General features: G+C 40.5%; 1 protein-coding gene across 3 annotated transcripts in view; it reads left to right on the forward strand.

Annotated features, from left to right (window-relative positions):
• The first annotated feature begins 1,061 nt into the window (after positions 1-1,061).
• The window catches only part of ZMIZ2 (zinc finger MIZ-type containing 2), a 59,627-nt gene continuing 37,451 nt past the window's right edge, over positions 1,062-23,237 (forward strand). The window contains exon 1 of one of the 3 annotated variants that reach the window (XM_063448549.1): positions 1,062-1,534. The gene's annotated coding sequence lies outside the window, so the exon portion shown is untranslated. Of the gene's footprint in view, positions 1,535-20,178; positions 20,220-23,237 lie in introns of those variants that run through there. The other 2 variants (XM_063448547.1, XM_063448548.1) reach the window with 2 other exon arrangements.

Here is a 23,237-nt window from a genome sequence, read left to right on the forward strand (position 1 = left end):
TACCATGACCGGTACATTGCAGAGATTCACTACAATACATATGCCCGTATCATACAGCAGTACCTGGGAAGAAAAATCCAGACAAAGTTCTCATGATTTATCAATATCCAGATTTTTCAAAGTAGCTCTTAAATGACCTTCATTGTAGTCTGGATATCAGCCTGCCTTGATGCAAGAGACTGGCTGAAATCCAGAACTAAATTATGGAAATACCTAACTGAGCATGCTCAGTTTCAACAGAACTGGGCCCCTGTGTGTCTGCAAATTCAGGTGGTCCATAATTGCAGACAGATAGTGGGCAAACCCAGTACTAGCTATGTCAACTCCATTTGAGAATGGGTTTAACTGATGAAATCATAGTTTGGACCAAAAAGAGAAATAAACAGTGTAGTTTGGGCAGGAGAAACATAAAGGGTGGGATATTGTGAAACACTAATTAAAATCCAGCATAACAAACTGTACCATAATTACACTATGTATGCATTTCTTGTAAGATGTCAAACTGAGAAACTGCAGTGAAAAAAAATAAATAAAATGTTTTTGTCAAGGAAAAAAAAACAATGAAAAATAAAAACATTTCAACAGTCAACTTCATAGTGATGCCTTTATTAATAATAATAAGTAATATAATAATGAATAACTACTATTGCCTTTGTAGTTACTCTTCTTAAATGCATCTGATTTGCTCTATATTACACCTCAACCCAACCCAGCCCCCTTCTGACTCTAAATTAATAATGACACACACTATATTCATTTACAGCAAAAAGCCTAACAACTACTTAGAATGATTAATGCACAGCCTTGTCCAGCACTCTGTTAAATGTGTTAAAGTGTGCTAAACCTCTCCCTTGTGTGATTTCACCATGAAATCCCGCTGAATTAAAATGGCAGTTGTGGCCAGGAAATGATAGATCATTTAGAACGTTAGGGGGACGATGGGGTTAACGTTCTGAGCGCACTAGCTACATTGTATCACCCTTCCCCCCATCACGCAGCACGGCCGCTTCCAGGTTGGAGGCCATCAGCGTTCTATTGCTCGTGCCTGCAGTGGAATCTGGGCTGGAAATGAGGGTTGGATTACAGTGGAGGAGGCATGACCAGGAACCCTGGGAGAACCAGAGAAGCTCCTGAATATTAATGATCGGCATTGTGCAATTGGAGACCGGGCAGCAAGGCTGGATAAGGGAGAGAGGGGAGAGATAGGAAGGCTGCAGCATGGATCAGATAAGCTGAGAGTTAATGAGGAAGGCAGGCATGCCTTAGCTCTTAGTCTTACTCAGTTGCTCAATAATTACCCTTTTCCCTTCCTCCACTGCACCTCCTCTCTCTGCACACTGCACGCACTGTACCCTCTGTGTTCCTGCACTGCATTCACTGCACCTTCTCCTGGTGAGGGGCAGAGGGCTGGCACTAGCTCTGTCCCTGCCTGGTTTATTTTGGGGCGGCGGGTCCAGGCTCAGAATACACTGTAGCATGGGGAGGTGAGAGTGCGTGGAGAGAGACAGCCCGAGACAGACTGCAGCTCGGCAAGGTAAGAACACAGTGTTGTTTATTCTATACAATATATATATACTGGCTAATGCTTCCGGAACACCGACTGCTTGTCGGCATGGCTGGAATAGATACACTGGGCTGTATGATCATGGATTGCTTTCATGTGTAATTTGACTGTTGGGGGTTTTGTATTTAAACAGCGAATTGGGCACCGGAGTTTGGGGGAGGGGGGGGAAATGCAGATTTAAATGGAAATATTTAAATTATATAAGTTTTTCTTGGTACATTATTTCGGCCTACATTGTGCACTTTAAGATCTACATTGTATATTGAATATACCTATCGGATGTGAACACCAAGAGGATCACTTTGTGTATTGGCCTTTAACCCAGCTATATGTCATTTGCCATTGGGGTTGGTTGTTGCTTCCCATTCTGCTGATTTGTTACCGGGTTGCTTATTGATTTCTGGTAGACACACAGTGTGGCTGGCTGCATTTGTGGGTTCCAGGTTGGACAATGGGTAGAATGATTAGGCAGTCAGAGTTGAGTATATCATCAGCTGTTTGTGTATTGTGAAATGTGCATTACAGTATGTACTTTGTGCTGACATATTAAGCGATAGTTGGGGTTCATTTGCACTTCTGGTTTGGCTCTGTTATGGGCTGATCGCATTAGTTTATCTGCCTTTTAATTAGTGCTGAAGACCTGGATATGTATGAAGAACAGATCTCGCCATGCGTGGGTAATGGGGGCAATGCTATTCAGGGAGACCTGGCTAGGTTTGATAACCAGACATGGCTGCTGTAGTGAATTTGGTTCCTTGTACGTTTTACTCTATAATTGTATATAGGTTCTATATTTATTCGGACTACTAGTTACATTGGGTTTGATGCTGACTAGAGTATATTTGTTTGCTGTAGTTATGTATATGCTTCATACTTGATGGGGCCATTGTGGATCAGTTTTGGTGAAGTTTACAAGTTTGATTCTGTTGAGTATATCTAATGTGTAGAAAACAACCTTCAGGTTCTGTTGCTATAGATATGGTGACCATAACAATTTTTTTAATTAGGCACACTTGTGAAAGGTGCCTTCTATAAGGAAATAATGATTTTAATGCAACGTTTACATAACATTATACATATCATGTGAATGTTTACTCTAGACCTAGAAAATAATACACAATCAACTGATATGTGGCTACAGACTCAGTATACATTGTTAAAGTCAGGTGTAATTTGCCCTATGTATTTTTATTGGCAGTAAGTTTTGAGTTTAGTTAATGGATCTGCCAATGTACATAATATGTAATACTCAATGTTGTCTCTTAGATCTGGCACTACATAGTTAACAACCTTGATTTCTTTTAGTTTGTTTTCCTTATTTTAATCATTTCAGATTAAATCTAACCTGCTGTTTTATGCATTAAAATATACAAATATATATATTATGAGAAAAGATGCTAACTTTTAAAGTTACCTAACTGTGTGCAAATCCTCTCACATAACATCATCAGACGTGAGCTTTGCCCTTTCCAGGAATTTTGCTTGGCCAATCGAGAGCTCTCATTTTGGTTGATGGGGTGTGAACTTGTTGGCATGCTTATATTGTTGAGGAGAGGTACTGTTTAGCAAAAAGCTCTCTGTAATTTCCTGCTAATGAGAGTTTTTAGCTGAAGTATAACTCTCCGATAGCTTTTCTGTGCATCCTGATGACTTGTACAAATCTGTTATTGGATACTAAAGGTTTAGGAGGAGTCACAGAAATGAATCTGTACGCACTTTACAGGAATCAGTCATAAGGAAATGTTTTAGAACTGGAGAGGTGGGACTTGAGAGGCAGGGTTAAGACGCAGAATGCTGCAAAATGACTTACTTTTTATTTTTGGGGGACAAAAAGTATAGAATTTTTTTTTTAAAAAATGCAAATGTACAGCTCATATATTTAGGCCTGTTGTGTTGTCTGGAATATACTTTTTAAGGTAACGGAATTGGCTCAATGGATATACCTTTTGTATAGATGAGAGAATCCACTATGTTCTAGAGAATTTGGATACGTTCAGGTAGTAAATTTGCTCTCTCCTGTGGGCTCTGAATACGTATTGACAACAGGCTTTATTTTACCTAAGTATAGCTTACGGTTTCGTTAATAGGCTTTCTTTTGGTGCAGTGTGTATTTGCAGTGAAAAGAATACTCCATACACATAAAGTACTTCCGCTTTCTGAAGTGCTTTATGTGTCTGGAGTCTGTCAGTTTCATAATGGTTTATGAATACTGTATGCCAATTTTCAGCAGGCCCTGAAACACCTCGCTGACTGTCATAGAGCCAGGAGTGTTTCTTCAGCTTCCATTAGCTCCACAGAGCTAAGGGAAGTGGAAGGCACACTGTTGGAGTGTGCTTGCCTTTCCTGCTTCTCAGTGTGATGTACTGCAGTTCATTGAGAAACATTGCAAAGTTGCGATTAAGGGCATTCTTGCAGTTCCAGCACAGACCCTTCTCAGTGTAATTCATGGCACTGACTGTAAGACATTCCCCCTTTTTTTTAGCACAATCTTTCAGAGGCTTTTGCAAGTTATTTTTCTTTCATTTACCCTAAAGATAGCATGTATGTATTCTGTTTATCTACAACACTGTTAAATGAACACTATAGTACCAGGAATACAAACATGACTAAATAGGTCCCTGGACCCCTATTAAAGCAGTGAGATTTTTCTCACCTTTTTTCCCACACCGCCAGCGCTGCCTTTAGCGCAAGGTTGACAAGGCATTTGCCTTGGGTGGCACTTTCGGCGGGGGGGCAAAAAAAGCTGCCCCCCAAACGCCCTGGCAAGTGCCGATGTAAGAGGCGGGCGGCGAGGGAGCGCTCCCCCCTGCTTAGCTTCCTCACGCGCACTGCAATGATGCCAGAGCCGGAATATGACGTCACTACGGCCCCGGCATCACTAAGAGGCTCGCAAGGGAGCTGAGCAGGGAGATCAGAAGAGCTCTCTCGCCTCCTCCAATGTGAGCCTATCTCCCAGACCGCTCGTAACTGTGCCTGCATACCTTATCAGCCCGACTAGACCCCAGGGAAGAATCCACTCCAGGCGGGCTGGGTGGATTGAAATGTAAAAAGAAATTGTCAGTGTGTGTATGCGTGTCTGTCAGTGAATGTGTATATCTGGTGTGTGTGTGTGTGTGTCTGTCTCAGTGAATGTGTATTTCTTTATTTCAGTTTGTGTGCGTCTCAGTGAGTATGCGTGTAATTTTCAGTGAAAGTGTGTGTTGGTTAAACAGTGTGTGTGACTATGTATCTGTCAGTGATGGTGTGTGTCTGTCAGGAAGAAAATTTGGAAGGGGGGTGGGTGCCGAGTTTTGTCATGCCTAGGGCAGCAGAAAACAAGAATACACCACTGCACACAGCACCAGTCGCACTGCGGCTTGCTCAGCCTGACTCCCCTTTCATGGGTGAGATTATTAATTTCGATGATCCCAACCAATTCAATGCTTTCCCATGGAAACGTATTGGGAGGTTATTGCGCATGTGCTGCAAAACGTGACTGCCATTACAGATGTTGTTAGGCACCAGTGAAAACATTGCCTTTTCTCTGAAAAAGTTGCATTCCCATGCCTCCTCCATTTTAAATTTTTTTTTCATCTCATTGAACGTAAATACTTCTTTACTGATGTTTACAGAGACCAGGAAGTGGCTGTATTTTTCTTTTTTCTTTTCAGCAAATCATGGCCTTCCAAATGGTTCCAATATCAGTGCTCTGTATATTTCATAGAGTTGAGTCGGTAGTGTTTATGGGATATTTAGTGCAGTTCTCAGCATTTTGTTTGACAGCTGATTGCAAGTATTTGATAACTACACACACACTTTAAGCACCATAATCACTACATAATGTGGTAGTGGTTATGGCGCCAGGACTCCAAGGTGCCATCCCAGAGTGCTTTCAGACTGTTTACAATTATTTGACACTTAACCTGGCCGTACTGGGCATGCATGGTCCCTCAGGTTTGCATTGCTATGCTGAAGTGGAAGTTTATACTTTGGCAGTAGCATAAAACTTTTGGACAATATTCATTGGCTGAGAGCTGTCCGCTTACACTCAGCTGGTGAATAATTTCCAAATTTGATATGTGTTGATATGAAACTGTTGCAGTATCAGCTTGTGCATTACCATTTTTAATGAATGTTCTTGTTCAGAAACTGTGACTATCATTTGCAGGTGACGAGTGTTTGTTGACCAATTAACTTTGCAAAGATTGATGTTTTTCCTTGACTGTGTAAAGAGGAAAGAAAATGACAAATAGCTAGGCAAACTGAAAGGACTGTATGCAACCCCCAGAGACTGGTATCAAACCATTTGCAAACATGCTGTAGTGGTTATAGTGATTAGCATCCTATAAAAGAACACTAGTGTTGGTAATATAAATCTGTATTCCTAACTCTATAGTGTCCATGTCCCTACTCATTTTCCAGTCTATCTACATCAGTGGAGGAGGCCATCCCTCCACCAACATGCTGTGGGAGACAGTATGTTGGTGGAGGGATGGCCTGCTCCGCTGATGTAGAATCCAACGCTCCTCATAGATGAACATTGGGAACCTAATGTGTGGAGTGTGCTGTGCACACAGATGTCCAATCCAATGCTCCTCATTCAAACGTCGCTTTAGGAAAGCATGCTTTTCTATGGGGCTTCCACGTCACGTGATGACAACCACTTGAGGTGGAATTAACCCTGAAATGTAAACACTGTAGCTTCTCCAAAACTAAGTTTTACATTGCAGGTTTAAGAGGACAGGAACTACGTATAGTGTTCTTGTAATAGAAGCCTAATGGTAGCATCTTTTTCACTTGCAGATCAGTTTCATATATATTTTTCACACGTGCAAATTATTGATCTTGGATCTACTCTATGCCTCTGCATGACGTCTGTGCAAGCTCACTCCTACTTAAAGGGACACCATAGTCACCTGAACAACTTTAGCTTAATGAAGCAGTTTTGGTGTATATAACATGCCCCTGCAGCCTCACTGATCAATCCTCTGCCATCTAGGAGTTAAATCCCTTTGTTTATGAACCCTAGTCACACCTCCCTGCATGTGACTTGCACAGCCTTCCATAAACACTTCCTGTAAAGAGAGCCCTATTTAGGCTCTTTATTGCAAGTTCTGTTTAATTAAGATTTTCTTATCCCCTGCTATGTTAATAGCTTGCTAGACCCTGCAAGAGCCTACTGTATGTGATTAAAGTTCAATTTAAAGATTGAGATACCATTATTTAAGGTAAATTACATCTGTTTGAAATTGAAACCAGTTTTTTTCTGTCAATCATAGCCAGGGGAGGTGTGGCTAGGGCTACAGAAACAAAGTGATTTAACTCCTAAATGACAGTGAATTGAGCAGTGAAATTGCAAGGGAATGATCTATACACTAAAACTGCTTTATTTAGCTAAAGTAATTTAGGTGACTATAGTGTTCCTTTAATGAAATAAAAATTAAGTGAGCCATACAAGTTATACTTGTTATATTGCCTCGTTTCCACTGAGCGGTTCGGGTCGGTACAGTTTGGAAGGTTTATAATGGACTAGCCCATTCTGGTGAGCGTTTCCACTGCAAGTCAGACCTTCAGGGCCATGCAGGGTTTAGAAAAAATGCTCCTCCTGTCCACCAATCAATGGATTGTTCAGTAGTTCCGCCCTAACCGAACCGTTCCATTTTCTATGGCCCTACATCTGAAGCAGGACCCTGAATGGATTGGTACGGTTCGCTTGTATGGACCACTTTCATAATGGAAACACCCAAAATAGCGAACCGAACCGATCCGCTCAGTGGAAACAAGGTATTAGTGTATCCTTTATGATATCATAGAGTGGGCATGTGGAATATAGTTCCAATTGCAGTAAAGATTCCTGCAAGCTAAAGTGCTTTAGGGGGTTTGAAGTTTTCCTACAATAAATCTCAATTAAAAATGAATGACTAGAATGAAGCGAACAAGTTGAGATATCATGCACTTGGTGACATCTGTTGTGAAATGGTCATTCCATTGACATGTGGAGCAATATATAGCTGTTGCACAAGTTTTCTTTATATTTTTGGTTAGCCTTGTGACATCTTCTACTGAATAGAGGAATTAATTTTAGATAACTTGTTAGATATCAGTTATACTTTATGCAAGCACAGCAAAGAGACTCATTAAGTAGTAAAACCACTGCAGCCAGGTATATATATCTGGGTCACACCGTGAGTCTTTAGCTGCATCCCCTGTGTCTGTTCTTGTAGTCATCAAAGAATTTGGATTGCACTATAGAGCAAAGCAGGGCCATGCTCATTGCCTGAGAGAGTCAAATTAGTGCTCTCAGCCAATTAACGCAATCCTGCATTGGGGGGGATACTTTATTCCACAGAAACACCTTGTTTCTCCTGCAGGAGAATACTTAAAAATCCAAAACATCACTTACCTTATACAAGGGACAACACTATGGTGCCACATGAACCAGGGAAACTACCAATCCCTTGAAGAGAATCCAATGTAGAGAGAATATGTCCAAGCATATAGGGAATATTGCGGACTTGCAGAATTTTATTGGAATGGAATGGCAACGTTTGAGCCAAACACAAGTTTGAAAAAAGCCAAAGCGTTGCTATTCCACTTTAATAAAATTCTGCATGTTGGATATATCCTGTGTGTGCCCAAACAGCTTTTCTCTATAGAGACGGAAGCAGACACCCAAGTAAATTGTCAAAATACTAAAACGGCTTGAGCGTTTTGCTATGTGATGGCACCAGGGTACTTTTTGCACTGTAACCACTACAGCAATCTGTAGTGACTGAACCATGAATACACTGCTAACAAAAAAGGCACAATTGAAATATCCAATGCTGATAGTTGCATTTCTCAAATTTGCTCTTTAGCGAACATACCTTGCACCATTATTTTTGCTCAAGGTTTTAGATGTGTGGGTGTTTTGTTATGGAACGCCATGCTCAGTATGCAGCTTTGAGTGCACGCAACACAACTGCCATTGTTGTAGTTTTATATCTCTCTTGAGGACATAAATATATAAACTTAAAGGAACACTATAGTGTTACGACTACAAAGCTGTATTCCTAAGTCCCATTGCCCCACTCCTGCAGCACTCTAGAGACACGGCTGGCGAACCATCTATGTTTTTACCCCTGAACTGAATTGGCACTTGTTTGTAGGAGTGATTTTTATAGAACACACATGTAGCCCTAGGCTGTAATGTAAACACTGCCTTTTCTCTGAAAAGACAGTGTTTACAGCAAAAAGCCTGAAGGAACTGATTATATTTACCAAAACAAATTCAATAAGCTGTAGTTGTTCTGGTGAATATAGTGTCCATTTTAAGCTTCCTACAAGTCTCAAGGATTTGCAGCTTTCTGTTGTGGACTGTGTCCAAACTTGAAATAGCCTATATCTTTGAGCCAATCCTAACAATCTATTTGTTTCAATGGGAGCTGAGTGTATACAATATATGTCCAGCAGTGGTTAATGGGATATCCCAGTTCTGAACGTGATCGGAATTGCATTTATAAGGTAAAATGAATGGAGTTGCAGCCTATGTTGCTGACAACTGCACCTCTGGTGCTATTGATTTACCTAAAGAATTAAGTTTTTGTTAATGGACATGTGATTGCTCAGTGTGCAAATTTGTGTCTGGATTACCAGCTACTTTACAGTAAGCTGTGAATTACAGGAGGTCTGGGTTTGTAAAGCTTACTTCTTCCCAGTGGGTATCTCCATACAAAAACTTGGATGGGCTGGGGGAAACATTAGTTAGGTACACAGTGACAAGGAACCTGTTTGCATACAGCCTATACAAGTGTGATCTATCTACCAAATTCAATATACAAAGTGGAATCAAGCACTTGAAGCTGTTGTTCTTGATGACTGGTGCAGATTCATCATCAGCACCTGATTCTTTTTTCAGTTCTAAGCTTGAGCACTTTCAGTGGCCTGGGATACAAAGAAGCCGATGTGGAATATGACATGCACATGAGGATATCCAGTGATCCTGGAGGTTTGAAGGCTCTGTCTTTGCAAGCTTAGTGTGTTATTGTGTATTCTGTGATACAATATAGTTGTATACTGATGTACTGGAATTTTCTGTGTGTGTATTAAAGTTTGGCCTATGTTCAGCTTCATGTCTGGCATTGATTTTATATTTAGATATAGGTATAGATGATATAGGTATAGATGATATAGGTATAGATGATATAGGTATAGATGATATAGGTATAGATGATATAGGTATAGATGATATAGGTATAGATGATATAGGTATAGATGATATAGGTATAGATGATATAGGTATAGATGATATAGGTATAGATGATATAGGTATAGATGATATAGGTATATATTTATTTCTCTTAAATAGAAGAAAGGTGCACTCACAGGTCTTCATCCAAAAGGTATTTTATTCTTTGCTGTGCTTTACATGTGTAGTCAAATCAATCGACGTTTCGACCCCTAAAGGGTCTTTTTCAAGATCAAACTAACCGTGAAATAACCATAAATATATAGAAGAGTGAATAAGGTGAACTTACCTAACCGGTGTGTAGAGACAAGTTCCCGCCCGGCTATCCGAAACCCGGAAGTGCGCTCGTGTAACCACGTGATTGAAAGTGATGACGCGTGTACTGTGCGTCGTTGCTAAGCAACGTAATCAACAAATCCTCCGTGGGTCTTTATTTTGCCGCGAGCTTAAAACCAGCTCTGGGGGGGATCAAGTGAGCTTTAAATTGAGTGCCTGTAGTGACAAATCGATAATATAATAAGAAACCCATGAATTTAAAAACATAACAAAACAGAGGATTTCGTACATAATGTAAAATCTGAGACCTATAAACCATCCCAGTTACACCACAACATACACAATCAACCAATTAAAAAGTGCAAAACAATTATCGTAATGACTGATGACAAATGCTATATGTTGTTCAAATCCCGCTGCAGCTGTTGGGGCACAGCGGAGAAACATGTTGGATGTTACCTTTAATGTGCACGACAAAAATAAAGAATTTAAAAAAAAAAAAAAAAAAAAAAAAAATCTGAGAATCTAGATACCCACTGTAAGACTAGGACGGCTGGAGGGTAACCAAGCGTGAGTCAAGTGCTCTTACTGTATGTGCAGTGTCAGTGAGTGCTAAAAAAAGTCCCCAAACGCCAAGTGACTCCAACAATGCCTAGAACTAACAGATAAGTTCTATACTACCATATTACCAATCTGTAAAGTGCACACATATACATATAAATTATAAGGTAATTGCAGCTACTTAGTGCAACCTAGTACTATTCTACAAATATTACCTTAACCTTGAATTGTTACTAGCCAGATTGCAGAACATAGCCTAAATCACTGCTGCATGATTATCTAATAGTAGTGGATATATATCACTAAACACTGAAGTGTTGTTTTAAAGGTTGGGAACGGGCTATGGATCTATGTTGTTGCCAATTGGGCATCCAAGAGAACGGGGCTATTACCAAAATTCTGGTTAAAATTTAACAAAAATAATAACCATACTTAAATTTATGAGAAGAGGGGGGTATATATATATATATAAACATTTTTTTAATTTTTTTTTTTTTTTTATACACACTATGTTGGAAGACTGAGTGTGGTTTGATTTCCATACTTTGTCCCAGTCTAGCATTTAACCATACGGTTTGACTACTTTTCCTTGAAATGGCACAAAGGCACTCCCCATTCTTTTCCTTGTCCAGCTTATTTACATATGAAATATTTATGATATTCAAACTGCAGCTACACCATTCTCTTTTATTATTTACCTTATATTCTGGCATTTGGAGTACTGTTCTCGGGTTTTTGGTCGCAGAAATGATTTGATATTCAGCTTACTTTTTTGTGCATAAGATTTGACGTTATTATACACCTGTATTATATATCTATATCCCAAGAGATGGGTTATACAGTGGTGCCTCAGTTAACATAATTTTCGCGTTTACAAAGGAAAATCCATTGAAAATAACGCTTTTGGTTTCAAAATCATTTTTTCTCAATATGTAGCAAGTTTCCCCAGGATGCATTGCGCCTGGGAGATTTATAGCGCTGCCCCCCATGCATGCTGTGGGTAGCACGAGGTGTTGGAGCGGTTTTTGCATAGAACATCACCCAGCATTTGGCACTTGGGTTGAAAATAGCAACAGTTTGCCTTGATAAACCTGTCTCCTTGTTGGTGACAATTTTGAGGGCCTGTTCACTAAACATGGTTTTGTGTTTTTGCACATTTGGCTGATTGATTCACCTTTAATTAATTTTAATTCCGTGTATAAAATGTATCTTTGGTACATTGTATTCCCAAACAGCCCAATAGGTTACTTTTTAAAATTGGTCTCTTAATAGCGGATTTGCAGCTAGGAAGGGTGGGGTGGGGGAGGGGAGTATAACATTTTAGAAACCATTCCCAGACTTGTATATAAAACGTGAAACAACCAAATATAGGGTATTTGGCCATCATACTGCATTTAGGGATGGTTGATGTGTTTTTTTTATTTTATTTTATGAACATATCTCTTCCATGCTATCTGAATAAAGTATAATTATTTTATGCCTGGCTCATTAATTTTTAAATGCATTAACCTGTGGAGCACATTTTGTAAGTCAGTAGTTCTGGATCCTTAAATTGTTCTGATGGCATTAAATTTACATTTAAAAAAAAAAAAAAATGTATTGAGAATGAACAGGGCTTTTTATTTTTGGGACTGCTTTTATTTGACTATGTTATAGCTCTTGTTGGATTGTTTATCCATAGACCAGTTATGGGTGTTTAGGATATTATTTATTGGTGATTTGGTACCATTGTATAATTTGTGAAGTTATTTATATTCCAAGATCTTGTGTTGCGTGAATGACAACTTCACTTGTAAATCAAGTAGTCTGGTAGTGAACTGACAATGTACTTGCTTGGCTGCCAAAGTGTCAATTTCTATTAAAGGGACATGCATCACTTTCAGACAATTGTCTCATTCAAAAGCTTTAGGTTTAAATGAGACAGTTGCCTCACTCTGCAGACTTATGATTTGATGATTTTTTTTTTTCTTCTTCCATATTTACCTGCTTCTTCTTTATTCTTTCCATACCCACTCAAGGGTGAGATACTGATCTAACCAATTAGTGTCCTATCCCTAGGAATACTGGAATAGTTAATTGGGCATGCCTGGCAAATTTACACATTTGCAGTTAGAAGACACATCTGAAAAAGGGGAGAAGAGTCAGTCTGGTCAGTGATCAGAGCAGGCTCTGGTGTGTGTGTGTGTGTGTGTGTGTCTCTCTCTCTCTCCCCCCTCCCCCTTTTTACCCTCTCCCCCTCTTGCATACCTTCCAAGTTTTTTTTTTTTTGTATTTTTGTTTAGCCCCCTCAATACAAAAAACGAGTATAAAAATTTTTGATTTCATGTTTTTTTGCAGTTAAAAAGAACTTTGCCCATAAAGCCCCCTCCTCATTTATACTTTAGTTATGATTACCAGTCTGTAAAGGAATGAATTACTCTGCCAGGAAAAACTAGTTAGTTACTGATATATTGCCTGTAAAGTTGCTGAAAACATAAACTCACCCCCAGCTTTAAAATCGTTCGCAAAGTTTCAATGGATCATTTTATTTTTACAGTCAGGAACGGTAGAGGAGCGAATAGACTATACCATTTCACTTTGTGCGTTACCTTAACAGTTCAGAGATTAATAAATATTGCTATAGCAGCTTTAAATACATTTATTTTAGCCGCATCTACTGTATGTGGACATATTTAGATGGAGACATTCTTTTTACATTTTGTTGCAAGTTTTAGTAAGCTGGGCGACAAGTAATTCCTTCAGATTCCTTATAAATACCTGTTCGCATGGTATTGACCATTTTTGTGTTGTCACTTCTACTGTGTGTTTTTGCTTTTATACTAACTTTTCAGACCTTGTGTGAAATATTTAAAGGTAAAGGACACTGTATTCTATCTAAAGCTGTTCATTTCCCAAACATTTCATGAAGGATTAACGAAAAGGTGACCAATAAAAATGGTGTAAATTTTTATCATCTAAATTTTCAAGTTTGTCTGCAGATCAATCTATAAACAAGACTGCTGTGGTATTGTATGTTTATATGCTTGCTATGCATCCCTTGTACCAAATACATATTAGGCTAATATTTTTTCGATCAAAACTTGTTTGGTAGTAAAGGGGTTAAAAAGTGTGTCTGGGTGTTATTCCCCACCCCACTATTTTGGTAGCCTGGCCCTAAACTGTATGTGTGTGCAAATTGAAGAAACAATTTATTGGATATGCCGAGCTCCCCATGTTTTAATGTGTTGTATTAGTAGTTGAAATAAGTGTTGTCTAGTTCTTGGAGCTAGCCAAACTGTGGCTCTTGCACTCCAATCCCTATCATCTTACCTGCATCACCTACTGCACCCACATGACGCTCATACAGCACTCGCATGATCAGAGAAAAGACAATGGTTTTTATTGCTGTCTAGTGACCTCTCTAGTGGCTGTCACTCAGCCACTAGAAGTGCTTCTTAGTGCAGTAGATAAACCTACATTTAGCGTTTCCATGCTCTGCATGGAGGCGCTGAATATTCCCCATAGAAATGTATTGATTTAATGCAGGGCTCGACAAATCCTGATCGCCATTGAGCCTAGGAATTTTGCCTTGGTGACTGGGATATGCGAGCCTCTTAACTCTAAGGTAGGCGGGCGACCAGCGGCAAGCTGGGGGATTTTGCTGGGTGGTCATGGAGGAGGGCGGCGAGGGAGCTGTGATGTCCTTGATCTGCTTCCCTGCGCGTGCCGCTCAATGAAACCGGGTGCCAGGATATGACATCATAACTAAGCGAGGGAGCAGAGCGGAGACCTAACAGCTCCCTCGACACCAGCAACAATACGTGCAGCAAGCCGCCTTCCTACAAAATCTCCCAACTTGCCGCTCGCCAGCACAATCTTCTAGCATGCCGCCCGCCTGCACCATCCCCCAGCCTGTCTCCCACTAGACCCCACAGGTATTAGAAAAAATATTTACACATGATTGCTTGTTTGGTGAGTGTGTGTGAGTGTGTTTGTTTGTGTGTCCAGACCCCTTCTATTCGCAAGGGAATGGGGTTTGTATTTTATTTATTTATTTTTAACGCCGTGCTGGTCTCCCCTCGACTGGCCCTACCTCTATGGCAGAGATTAATAAATCTTGATGATCTCAGCCAATCCAATGATTTCCCATTGGATTGACTGACTGCAACACGCTGCACCAATCAGCAACTCCTTATAGAGATGCATTAAATCAATGCATCTCTATGGAGACGCTGAATGTAGGTGCAGCACACTGTGCAGCACTGACATAGGAAGCACCTCTAGCGACTGTCACTAGAGGTGTCTCTAGAAAGCAATGAAAACACTGCCTTTTCTATGAAAAGGCCGTGTTTACATTGAAAAGTCTGCCGGGACAGGCTATAGACACCAGAACCACTACGTTAAGCTGTAGTGGTCCTGGTGACTATAGTGTCCCTTTAAGAATTGTATTTTTGTCATTGAATAAAAAGCTTTGTATAATTTAAAAAATAAAATAAAAATCTGGCTAACTGTTTTAGCTGGCTCCTAGATTCAAAGCATATTTGTCAAACCCTGATTTAATGTATCTATAAGGAGATGCTGATTGTCGCAGTGCATTTTGCTGCACGTGAGCAATAGCCTCACAGTGCTTTGTGCTATGTATTGGATTGGCTGAAATAATCAATCTTGATTATCAAGGCAGGACTTGCCACGGTGAGACCTGCATGGTGTGGAATAAAAGGGGAGTAAAAACACCTTTCCCATACGATCGGAGGGGGGCCGGTCACCTAAACACACTCACACACACATTTGTACACACACATTATTTGTTTTTTAATTTAAGTCCAACCAGCCTCCCTACTTTTGTGACAGCTGGAGTGAATCCTTTCCCGGAGCTCCAGTGTGGCTGCTGAATTTTTTAAGCTGTTCTTGCTCTGCTCCCTCGTGCCTCTTTAGTGATGCCGGGGGATGGATTGACGTCATATCCCGGCATCACAGCAGGGCAGGCGAGGGAGCAGACAAGGAAGATTACAGCTCCTTCCCTGCCCGCCTTCATTCTGCCTCACCCCGCTACCGTGGGGGTGCTTATTCTGCAGGCGCTGAACAGGCTGACAAAATTCCTAGTAATCATGGCGACCTGGCGTCTGGAATTTGTTGAGCTCTGGTGTAACGGAATGTGTTTTGTGTATGCCAGTGTCTGTGTGCACCTAACTGTTTCTGTGTTCGCGCATGTGCATGCCTGTGTGGCGATGTGTATGCGCCTGGTATTGTGGACATTGCGTGTGTATCTTTGTGCATTCTGTGTGTGTGTGTCTGTATCTGTGTATAGGAGAGTGTGTATGTCTAGGTGGGGGGTCCAGCCATTTTATAAAAATGTATTTTTAAAAAAAAAATTTTTTAAAGGGTAAATTCAGTTACTGATTAAAATAAATAACAAAAAATGTAACCCATTTTATCTGCAGCACAATACACTTGAAATATTCCCTTTCCATGCCCTCTCTCCTCAGCTATACAGAAATATGACCTTTTTACTGTATATGGGCAGCACAGTCCTCTGTTTTGATATATGGTGTCTCAAGTGACTGAGGAAATCACTGCACTGACATTATGAGCAACACAATTGCATTAGATAAGATACAGGAAAATAAAGGGTTAAAAGGACTTTACGCCAAAACCAGCTCATCCTCATGAAGCCATTTTGTTGCCTTGATCCTGTTTCTTTCTCAAAAGTAAACATTGCAGGTTTATATCTGCTCATAAACATCAGTCTGACAGTAACTAAGGGACACATCCAATTGAAGACATTCAGTTATTGAATGTCTTCATGTTTGGCACCTATGAACGCTGCTGTGACAGTATTTGCAGTAGGCCCACAATGCTGCTCTATTTATACTGCCACAGCCAGCTGAAACAGAGTGTAAAGGCATTTTCTTAATCTTCTCTATTCGTCCTCTCTCTTCCCTGTCCTCTTGACTACTGGTTTAACCATGATTCACCATATGTGTCACATAATTCCAGTGAGGGCGGACTAGTCTTTGTGTGGCTCTATGCACTTAGACAGCTGCTCATTTAACTCTTTTCCCTGTAAACTTAAAGAGCAAAAGGTGTTTCTGTGGTCCTGCCATAGTGATGTATTCAACCCTCTCTGTTTCTCTTTTTCTTAGTTGGTGTCTTTCTTGGAATTCGGGAAACTTAGGCAAATACAAATGAGTAAATGGCAGCAACAGTTCTGTCTCCCGAGCACCATGAGCGAGTTCTAGCCTCTGCAGTGACTTGGTACGGACACTTCATTAATTTATTCAAGTGTGCTACCTCTATTCTTGTGCGAAGTTTACGGCCTTTAAGTTGTAAAACACATAAAAATAAATAATAAAATGATCTGTTGACTTTAAATATTTTTACCGGGGCAATGGGATGATCGTTAGCCAGTTTTAATCTATTTAGTACTTTTTCATATCTGATTGGGTGAAGGAAATAAAATCGGTCTGCCTTTAACTTATTTAGTGGTTGTAGGTTTCCTTATATTAGGAGTCCAGTAATATGTTTGTTAATCTCTCCTCAATGTCACTTGTGTAGTGGAGTATTTGCTAGATCATATGAGTGTTTTGGAGGCTGTTCATCAGTATATTATGTCATTTCTGACCGTTTTGTTGGTCACTGCTCCAGTCATGTGTTTGAGTACTTGTGACATACTGATTATATGGCAAAACGATTGCCTGTGTGTTAGTCACATAGTGGAGAGAACAAAATGGCTAAGAAAAACATGTGTTTGAGCATGCCTTCAAGGGGTGTGTGTGTGTGAATATGGATATATGATGTATTGGTTTATTATATAAATAAACAAAAATTACTTTCTCATCCATCTAGTTGGTATTTTGTGTATTCGTCACTGGCAGATCCTCCACCAGAGGCCTTGGATTTTGGGAGTTCTGCATAGTATCTTTCTAGTCCCAAGTGCTTCTGTCACGATTGAGACCAGTGTGGCATTCATGTCGCCTGAAGTCCAGAACATGTAGTTTATGGCAGCCAGCAAGCTGTGGGCAAAGGTTTGCGGCATTGGTAAGACTTGGCCAAAGCAAAGAGTGTGGAATTTACAAGTCCAGCAAGTGCAGACCAGTGATCATTCACTCACGGTCTATTGCTTATTAATGAGTGAGAACGCAGCCCGGGTATCCCGCTAGCTGTGCTTTTACTTGATAAGTGCTAGCTCATTAGGGAGTGCTTACTATGGTCTGCACCTGCTGGAGGTGCAGATTGAAGGCTCCCCCACATGACCTCATGGGAATAGCTAATAATTTGTGTGGAGGCCCCAATCTGAAATTATTTTGTGTGTCAGGGCAAGTAGATTGTCAAGACCAACAACTAAATTGGATTACCACCCTTGGACAAGTAGATTTTTATTTATTTTTAATTCCACACCCCTGCATATCCAGTTTAGATTCTTTCGTTCTTTGGTATTTGCAAAATTCAGCCACCACACACACTGATACTCGGTCCATACAGCCTCTTCCACACACAACACTCAGTCTTTATACATCGTCACATACCGCACTTGGTGAAACCGGACACACACCACTCATAGAAACAGAGCCAGGAGCTCGGGCCTAGGGTCCTGGCCCCGGCAACCTTAATCTGGCTTTGCTTGTAGCTGTTTCCTATATGGCCTACTGGTATTTCTATAGTCCCTGTTACATTTCCTCTTTTTGCTAACATCTGCTCCCATCTAGTCCTAACAATATACATGAGTCACTGTCCTGGTCAGTGTTGGCATACAGCTTGATGTCATCCATGTAGAGGGGGCTGATGGTATCTCCACTTTTGAACCTGTACTTGTATCCACTCTTCTGCCTGAACAACATGAGAAATAGAGCATCACCTTGGTATATGTTTACTTGTATAATTGTCCTGGAATTTGCTTCTATTGTGACTTTGACAAGAACCAAATAGTGAAGGCTAGACAAGTGGGTCAAAGTATCTCCACAACAGGTAGTCTTGTGGGGTGATTCCAGTATGCAGTGGTTAGTACCTACCAAAAGCGGCGCAAGGAAGGAAAACTGTTGAACTGGTGTCATGGTCATGGGCATTCAAGGCTTATTGATGCATGTGGTGAGCGAAGCCTAGTTTATCTGGTGCAATCACACAAGAGGTACTCTAGCCCAAATTGCTGAAAAACATAATGCTGGCAATGATGGGTGTCAGAACATACACAATGCATTGCAGTTTATTGCGTGTAGGGCTGTGTAACCGCAGACCGGTCAGAGTGCCAATGATGACTCGTGTCTATCGCCGAAAGCAGCTTGGTCTGTAGAATCATGTATTTTTTTTTTTTTGATCAGGTGGATTGACGAGTGCATGTGTTTTGTTTACTTGGGTATAGATGGCAGAATGATGGATTATGGGAAGAAGGCATGGCTGCGGAGGCAGTGTTATGCTCTGGGCAAAGTTATGCTGGAAAACCTTGTGTTCTGGCATTCATTTGGGTATTGACACGTACCACTTACCGAGAGATTGTTTCAGACACGTATACTCATTCATTGCAATGGTGTTCTCTGATGGCAGTGGCCTCTTTCAGCAGGATAATGCACACTGCAAAATGTCTTCAGGAATGGTTTGAGGAACATATTAAAGAGTTCAGGGTGTGTTGCCTTGGATTCCAAATTCCTCAGATCTGAATCCGATTGAGCATCTGTGGGATGTGTTGGAACAACACATTTGATCCATGGAAGCCTCACCTAGCAACTTGCAGGATTTAAATTATCTTCTGGTAATGTCAGCTAGCACAGGAAACGTTTAGGCGTCTTGTGGAGTCCATGTCTTGATGCATCAGAGCTATTTTGGCAGCACGAGGGGGACCTACATGATATTAGGCAGGTGGTTTTAATGTTGTGGCAGATCTGTTTGCAGGATTGTGGAATTTATATTTTTTGACGCCCAGGACATTTCTGGGTGCCGGGCAAAACGACTTAAAAAAAAAAAGGGGGCACCAGGACACCATAACTTGGGCTGGCTGCAGCTCATATAACTGGGGCTACCAGGATTTAGCGTGACGTGGACAGGCAGAACATCAGCTGCTGGTAATCTGTGTGTATCACAACTACATACAACCAGCACACTCACACGTGACCTACAGCTAGCATACACTTTTTTTTTCCCCCCATATAAATCCAAGTGGCAAAACTGGGGCAAAACAGCCCTGTTGAGACTATAGCAGAGTTAGAGGTCAATTTCTTTCAGACTTATTTTGTGAAAATTCAGAATTTAGCAAATGGCCCTGTCAATGTCCAGGGCTCCTGGCAGGGACCCCAATCTTTTTAATTAAATATTTTATTTTTATTTTTGTCTGGACAAGTAGATTGTCATGATGACAAAATAGATTTGGCTTCCATTTTAGTCTCGTGGGTGGGTGGGTGTGCGTGCGTGCGTGTGTGTCAGGATGATATTGCATTTAAAACTTGTAACTTTAAGTTCATATCACAAGTGCCTGTGTGACACTGGGTATTCACAGGATTGGTGCCACGTGGTATAACAGAGGAAAAGGAAACCACATCTTATTGAGAGAACAAGTGTAGGAGGGACATAAGAGGTGCCAGGCAGTTTTCCCTCACAAAATATTACATCAAGAATTCTACACAGGGCCGAAAACAGCAAAAGAAGGTGAGGGGCAGTCTTTTCTTTCTCTCTCTTCTTCTCAAGAGTCCATCTTCTGTTGCCACTTTGTCTGTCTGTGCATTGTTTTGCACTTGTGAGAGCTATGTCTTTTAACTTCTGTATGTACACAGCAAAGCCCTAATTAAATTATCATCTCTGTGTTGCTCTGTCACAGTGAACTGTTCATGGTCGGTGAAACACCTGTAACCCAATTATAATTTTTTTTCAATTCATTTTTTTGGTGGGGCAAGTGTAGCCATGTTTTCATTATTTGTTTTTCTGTTCATTGCTTATTAATTTCACTACGTTGGTAGCATGACATGACTAATTCTTACGGCAGGGATGCACGTAAGTAATATTTCTCCAGTGTGCATTAGGCTACAACGTTGCCAACGATCATTCACTGTAATTCTATGTTAACCATCATCCTAATAATGACTGGATTACTGATTTGCAGAATCCATACCAAAGTAGTGACATTGTAAAAATCTGGAGTTTTGTTTATTTATTGCATTTTGCTTCGGCAATACTTTAGGCCACATTTTGCAGGTTTGTTATCTCTCTATTTACTGGGCAAATTCTTAAATGAAAAGTAATGAGATTCATTCAGTGCTTGGCAATGATGTCAGCTGTACAATGTACTCTGGGAAAATACATATTATTCTGGTATATCCTGTGGGCTGCAACATAAGTCTCTACTATTATCTGTTTACTTCCTACTGCAGCAGTAAGTAAACTTCTTTTTGTGTAAGTATACATAAATCAAATCTGCTGATTTTTAAATACTGGCATAAACAATATGTTGTATTTCACAATTGCAGAGAACTATTTTTCACCCTCAGTGTGTGTGTGTGTGTGTGTGTGTGTGTGTGTATATATATATATATATATATACACACACACACACACACCATGGCACATAAAATTTGGATATGGAAGATGGACTGTATGCTTGTCCAAGCATCTTATATATTTTCTCTAGTTTTAATTTATAGACCAAATATGGTTCTAAACGATGAAGGACTATTAAAGTCGTCTGAATAAAGTGATAATTTGAACCGCCGCACTGATGGAGTAAAACTCGTTCTGGGAAGCAAATGCTGCTGATAGCGGCATATGGATGCTGACATCACCAGAGGTGGATCTGGAGGCTGCAGAGGAGGAGTAATTATCATTGAACTCGCTTCACGTAGGGTGAGGACAAAGGAGAGTGGAAAGGGAGGGATCCTATAGTCCCAAATGTTACTTTTGGACTACAGGTTCCCTTGAAAAAATTACTTGGTAAGACAAGCATTTCTCCTGATATTATAGTATTAAGCAAACTTTTTAGGTCACCGGCCCCCCCTTAGGGGGGAAAGTTGAGCTTACTTACCTTTTTTCCTATGCTGTAGCAATCTCGCCACAGCTGGCCCTGCCTTCAAGGCTGAGATTATCATTCTTGATGATCTCAGAAAATCCAATGCTTTCCCCTAGGAAAGCATTGGCTGGCTGTTGCCCATTGGCAGCAAAGTCATTCTGGCCCAATCAGCATCTCTGCAAAGAAACGCATTGAATCTATGCATCACTGTGGGGAACATTCAGTGCTTCTATGTAGATCATGGAGATGCTGAACAGCTGTGCAGCTCTAAGATAGGAAGCGCTTTAGTGGCCACCTCAGTGACTGCCACTTGAGATGTAACTAGCCTGTTATGTAAACACTGCCTTTTATGTGGAAAGGAAGTGTTTACAGTGCTAAGGGTGCAATACGAGGCTATAGACACAGAACCACTACATGAAGCTACAGTGGTTCTGGTGACTAGTGTCCCTTTAACCAGCAGCCATCTACATTACTTGCCTGTTATATCGCAAAGTGCAATCTAATCTTTGGAGACTGGAGACCACATCGTTTTAGTGGTTCAGTGATTTGTTTCCCTTAACCCTCTTATGGTTTTTGACACCCAGTAGAAAGTGACACACATTCTCCTCTTTGAGTGTGAAGAAACTTGTCCCATCTTACATTTGCCGGCCACTGTGGTATTAAGTTGAAAGGACATTGCCATTGTTTTGTTTTTTTAAAGCTGGCTTTTTGTTGTCATTGTTACTTGAGTCTGTTATGCTTAAAAAAAGAAGAAACATTTGTGACACACACACAGGGCTGTTATGGGGGAGGTATGATGTGTGTTGCAGGTCAGGTTGGTGGGCATGGAACCCTATGGTCATTGTAATAATTGGGAGCTTTTCCATTATTTTTTTAAATTTATTTTATTATTTACTCCATTATTGAATATGTAAAAATATTTTTTTGTGCTGCTCATAATCCAATATGTAACCGTATCATGAGAAGTAAAGGAAACATTTTGGGCCCCTGTCTTGAGCCTTGCGCACCACTCTAGACATAGTCCACCTTGCTTGACCTTCTTACTAGTTAGTAGGTCGAATTCCCTGGTATGACATGCCCATTTTACAACTTGCATCAGCGATGATGCGCTTGTATTTATGGGATCATCCTCTATACTTGACATTCCCCTGTTTTCCCAAAGTTGGCACGTTTGTATTAATGGTGTTCAGCAATTCAGAAATACTGTTGCATCGCCCCATACTTCCTATGTTCAATTTTATTTTTCTTCTTCTCTTACGGGAATAGCTGGAAGTATTAGCAGTGGCGGAGAACTTTTTGACGTGCGACTTCATGGTGGTATTAAATGTAATGAAACACATTATTGAAGGGGCAAACATCCTCCCTCAAAATGGGAAGTTCACTTACATGGTGGTGCCCAGGGGGAGAAGGGAAGTGCTTGCACCTCACAGCCATATTCAGCTGTTCAGAGAAGTAATCGTTGGCAGTGTCATCATAAAACAGACATATATGGAAAACAAAGATTTGGCAGTCAGAAACATTTGCCACATTTTGTCCAAAATTAGCCTGTCAATGCCACAGAGTAGTTGTCATTTTGTGTTTTTTTGTGTGGAGATTTTAATCACATTGGAGTTCCAATGAAGATAATCTTATAACCATGTTAAGTGTAACGAAAAATATATAATATT

Source organism: Pelobates fuscus, chromosome 3 (assembly GCF_036172605.1).
Source record: "Pelobates fuscus isolate aPelFus1 chromosome 3, aPelFus1.pri, whole genome shotgun sequence".
Classification (NCBI taxonomy): Eukaryota; Metazoa; Chordata; class Amphibia; order Anura; family Pelobatidae; genus Pelobates; species Pelobates fuscus.